This window comes from Nematolebias whitei, chromosome 10 (assembly GCF_014905685.2).
Source record: "Nematolebias whitei isolate Nwh7 chromosome 10, NemWhi1, whole genome shotgun sequence".
NCBI classification, from domain to species: Eukaryota; Metazoa; Chordata; class Actinopteri; order Cyprinodontiformes; family Rivulidae; genus Nematolebias; species Nematolebias whitei.
This window is the reverse complement of record NC_056507.1, coordinates 8823265-8828901: the sequence shown is the minus strand read 5'-3', so window position 1 is coordinate 8828901 and position 5637 is coordinate 8823265. Positions and strand designations below refer to the sequence as shown.

Sequence of the window (5637 nt, the reverse complement as noted above, 5' to 3'; positions counted from 1 at the left end):
GTGTGTGTGTGTGTGTGTGTGTGTGTGTGTGTGTGTGTGTGTGTGTGTGAGGTAGAGGGGGGGTTATATGTGCAGATTGTATAAGAAGAAGATGAAAAAAGTCATGCGCGCTGCACATGTGAGGAGTCTGTCGATAGCAAAGCGACTTCATTTTTCTTTATTTGTGAATGTGTTTAAGGCAACCACACACACACACACACACACACACCGCTCCTTCATCATCACTCTGTTGATTTACTCCTCCTCCTCCTCAGGGTTCCTCGGTTGCCCAGTGCTGCCATTATCAGCTCTCTGTAAATCAGCCATGTTTGACGAAGCTGCTCTTTCAACCCGGGATCGATACCCGGTCTTTATCTGGCCAACTCTGGCTAATAAAGGCAGGGCCTCTTATCCGCCATCTGGACGGCACACACACACACACACGCACACACACTCAGGTGATAACAGCCCGATAACTTTAGAAAGAAACACACATTCTCTCAGTAACAGGACCGAACCTCCCTCTCCGGAGCACCGACTCTTCGCTCGGCAGCATCTGTTCGGTACTTTCTGCCACCTGCGGTGAACTCCCCCTCGTTCCCAGAATCAGCTGCGGCGACGCAAACGGCTAAAGTTCCTTTTATTTCTCATTCAAACAATCATGTTTCTGCATCACAGGAAACGTGATAAAATCCACTTGTGGGTCGATAAGTCGTTATGTCACCTCTTGCTGACCTCTGATTGTCGTCTGAAGCAATCACACAGATTTTTGTCAGCTGTTTTCTTTTTTCTGCGTTTCATCAGAATCTGATGGGTGGCGATAGAAAAAGTGTGTGTGATGCATAAAAGAACAAACGGCAGAGGGGTAATCTCTGCTTTCATCGTGATAAACAGTCTGAGACAGTTCACAGGATTAACGCTCACTTTCTTCTCTCCCAGGATTTAGTGTTCAGCTTTTACTGATTCATCGGCTGTTTCTGAACCCGTACCACTGAAAGCAGCTGAAAGTCTGCCGGACCCTTTTCTGTCCACACGACGAGCGGCCGAGGTCTGGCAGGAAGTGAGGGAAACTTATCTGAGTCTGAAACTGAGCCGTTTCACGTGTCACTCAGTAGCTGAAGCTGTTTCTGATCATTTCTCATGAACCCTGAACTCTCGTCGACTTCGCTCATGTCACTCATATGAAACGTGACAGAATCAGGTCTCACAAAAACTAACTCTGGTCCAACAGATCGCCTGCCGCATGTCGGACTGAAACTGAATTCACCATATCGGAGCTCAGAGTATGTGTTGAGAATGACTCTTAGCTACCACAACACCATTAGCACGCCATCTTAAACTGACAGACTTAAAAACACTTTGGTGTTGCTAATGTTGATTAGCTGCGGTGGCCATCTTGAATCAGATCGACACCAAAAGTTAGTCAGCTTTAGAAGTTCATCCAGTCGTAGCTTGTTGAAAGTTTCATTCAAATCCATCCACTGATTCATAAGATATTTTGCTGACAGACAGACAAACAAAGCACGGACACAAGTACTGGTAATTACATGATCACCCGCCTTTCATGGTTGGTAACCTGTATAAATAAAGGTTGAATGAATGAATGGTGAGGATAAGTAAAAACCTGGTGAACTGTCGAACTTCCCGATGTGAGGCGACAGCTCTATCCACTTCACCACCTCGCCCCCCTCCCTCCTTTAGCTACTGTTGTGGTAATTTCAACATTAGCATCCATTTAGATAGACTTAACTCATTTAGCTAATTTTAGCTTTTAGCTACAGTCTTGCAAATGTTAACCGTAATCTACAGCTTTGCAATTTCTAGTACATTTTTGTTTTTTAGCTTCTGTTGTGCAATAATAGTAGAAAAACTTTTAGTTTCACATTTGAAATATAATGATACGCTTTTCTTTTCTAATTTTAGCTTATGTTTAGCTAATTTGAGCCACAGTTTTGCTGATTGTAACTTTCTTTTTGTCATTTTAGCTGCTGTTCTGCTCCTTTTAGCTTGTGTTTTGTCTTTTTTAACCTAAACAACTCAGTTTTTGGTCATTGGACTGTCACAGGTGTTGTAGCTTTAGCTGTTGTTTTGTATGTTTTCTCTCAGTTTCCACCTGGTTGTGTCTTTTCTTTTCACAGAACTTCTGTTCTCCACCGACTCCAGCGTTTAACCTTAAAAACAAACAGGATTGTTTCCTGGAAGTAGCTCAGCTTCTGCGGTCACAGAAAATTTTCCTAATTCAGACAAAACACGGCAGATATTTAGTCTGCCGTGTGGAAACAAGCGACCTTGTTTCAGTGGCGCAACACGTTTCAGACCTGAAGCCGTTAATTCTGACCCTCACAGGAGCAGATTATTGTCCAACGCTGAGTCAGCATTCATGCTTTCGTTTTCCTACTCGTCACATCTAATTATATCTACATACTTTAAATTAATTATTTGTTTATTTATCTAATTGCTCATTCAGATGTTTGCTCTAACTTTTGATTGTTGGAACGTTGATACTTTTTTGAACTATTTAGCTTTATTTACAAACACTTCTTCACAGAATAACATTAACACCTCTTGTTATAAAGTTGTCCTCTTTTAATCGGCAAAACATTTGCTAATGCTAGTTCTACTAGCAGTGGCACTAATCTTAATGCTAATACTGCTCATGCTAATAGTGCTGATACTTTTTTTTTTAGTTAAAAGCTAACACTCTGCTAAATCTGGTTAGCTTTTTGTCACTGGTCGCTTTCTGCCCAGTTTCGACTTCTTCAGTAAAGTGGATCAGAACTCTGGGTTCATTCTTGCTTTCACAGAAAATGGCATTTATTTAGTTTAAGTTGTGATAAACTAAGATAATAAATGTTATTTTTACTGTGACTTCAGCCATCTATGTGTCTGTCAGCAAAATATCTCCTGAACTAGTGAAAGGACTTTTAAGGGAACCCATAAAGTAAAGACTGAATGTTTGCCTTCAACTAATTAACCTCTGGAGACAACCCAATTCAAGATGGCCGCCACAGCTAAGTAGCCTTTAAAACGGACGTCTGTAACTCAGTCAGTTTTGCAGATACTGAGCTAATGTCTTGTTTAGTAGCTGAGAGTCACCATCGGAGCACCGACTCTGGTGGCCAGTCTGTTAGCAAAATATCTCCTGAACCAGTGGAGAGGACCACTGAGGATCAGAGAACAGAGTCACAGAACGAGTGGACTCGGAGGAGCTGGGGGAAGGATGGGGGGGGGGGGTGACTTTGCCCTGCAGGTGCGACGGGGGAAGTTCATCTTATCAGACTGATGGAAACTGTCTCGCTCAGGAGGGAGGAGGGGGGGAGTTTGGCAGAAAAGTGTCTGTCGACTCCTCCTGATACCTGCCTCCCTGTCTCAGATGATATGGGAGATAATATTGATAATATTAAACGCAATAACTGTGTCTGCAGCTCCCCCCTCCCCCCCTCGCTGCAGCCCCTGCAGGATAAAATCAATGTGCCATTCAATGTGATTTATAGCTGAAAATAATGGCACTGTTTAGGCAGGGTGTGTGTCTGTGTGTGTGTGTGGACATGATGTGAAACTGGTGTGTGTTTGGGTTCGCCCAGCCGGCCTCTCTCCAGTGTTCCGTTGGTAACGGGGTCACGTGGTGCCACGGCGTTTATGGCCGCCATCGATTATCGCTGTTTATCGGAGCGGGAATGCAAGGGTAAACACGGCCTTTGTGCCGTTATCAGGGCGGCGGTTTGAGGAAGAGGAGGCACTGAAGAGGGAGGCTGGCCTTTTCAGGACTGGAAATGGGGGACGACCAAGTCGAACGAAGGGCACAGTTGGACTTGGAGAGTTTTAACCAAACGTGTTCAGTTCTGGTCCTGAAGGCCCACTATCCTGCAGGTTTTAGGTGTTCCTCTGCTCCACAACATCTGATCTGAATCAATGGGTGATTAACAGACTCCTGCAGGACATGAAGAGGTGATTCAACCATGGAATCAGGTGTGTTGGAGCAGGAAACGGGTACAACATGCAGGACAGAGGCCCTCCAGGACCTGGACTGGACACCTCTGGTTTAAACCATTGGATCAGGAAGCTGAGCCTAACAAACAGTTTTTTTTATTAACAACCCAACTGATGAACACATGTTCACCACCAGGAGACCTGCTCACGTGGTTTGATGAACAACGTGTTGGTTTAATCTTCTGATTCTTGTTTTTAATGAGTTCCTAAAAGATGAAGAACGGTCGGTCGGAGTGTACCGAGCCTTCCTGGCCTTAAAGATAAAAACAACAAGCAGAATAAATCCTAATCTTGTTTTTATAACAAACCTACGACAAATCAAAGACTGCTCCCCAACAGATCGACCTGCGGTAAACAAATCCATCAAAGGCCAGAACCAGAACCAGGACCTGACAGAAGCATCATCCTTCAGCTGACAGCTCTGCTGGAGCTTAAACCCACGGGTCCAAACAGCAGAACCAGAACCAGACCGAGTCTCAGACACAAAGAGACCAAAGACCAGATGTAAACTGGATTCAGTTCTAATGACACGACTCCGGGTCATCCTCTAAATTTAAGAGCCTTCTTCTGTCTGACTGAGGTCAAAGGTCAAAGACAGAGTCATCTTTCCTTTCTTTGATGCTCATTCACACTGAAACACTTTGATGCATTGGCAATATGTCAAAAATAGTTCAGTTTTGTAACTTAGAAAGAGTAAATAAATAAAAAATTGAGAAACTGAAATGCACACACTAAAAAACAAAAAGAACAAAACATTAAAGATTATATCTGGAGTATAGTAAAACCTTAAATATCAGAATGTTTTTATTATTTTTTAAATCAAGTTTCTTTTTCTATAAAAATTAAAGGACAGTTTGTTTTCAGTGTGGATTATTAAAGAGTCCGATCCTGATGGGATCCAGCTCCATGCAGTCGGCTGACCTTTGACCCCGCGGCGCTGTTAGACCGATCCTCGGGTCAGATACGGCGAGGAGCAGCGATGTAACCATCGATCTAATCTGACTAATCAGGAAGCACACTAATGGGGCGGAGCCCAAAGACCTGATGGAGGCTGTGATACACTGATCAGGCAAAGTTCAGGGTTCACGCACACACACACACACACACACACGCACACAGAAGGAGAGAGAGAGATCTCCAGATGAAAGCAGGTCCAGGTGCAGCCTTTGATCAGGCAGCGGGAGGATTTATAATCAGTGCTGATCAGAGCCACACAGCAGCTTCAGTTGGTTCTGAAGGTGAGGGGAGGAGGAGATGGAGAGATTGGGGGGAGGAGAGGGAGAGCAGTGAAACTGATCCACCTTCATTCAGTGAAGGGGGTGAGGAAGATGAGCGGAGAAACACAGGTGAAGATCTGAGTCTTTGATTCTGCTGAGATGTAATGAGAATCAAGGCGTGCACGTGAGCCTGATGAGACTCTGCGTGCACGTGAGCGTGCTGAGGCTCAAAGCGTGCATGTGGGCTTGCTGATGCTCAGTGTGCACGTGAGCGTGCTGAGGCTCAGGGTGTGCACACGAGCATGCTGAGGCTCAGAGCGTGCACGTGACCATGCTGAGGCTCAAAGCATGCACATGAGCGTGCTGAGTCTCAGAGTGTGCACGTGAGCGTGCTGAGGCTCAGTGTGCATGTGAGCGTGCTGAGGCTCAGAGTGTGCACGTGAGCGTGCTG

General features: G+C 44.9%; 1 protein-coding gene across 1 annotated transcript in view; it reads left to right on the top strand.

The window, feature by feature from the left end:
* Nucleotides 1-5637, top strand: part of zfpm1 (zinc finger protein, FOG family member 1) — an 87091-nt gene that overhangs the window by 45086 nt on the left and 36368 nt on the right. The window lies entirely within an intron of this gene.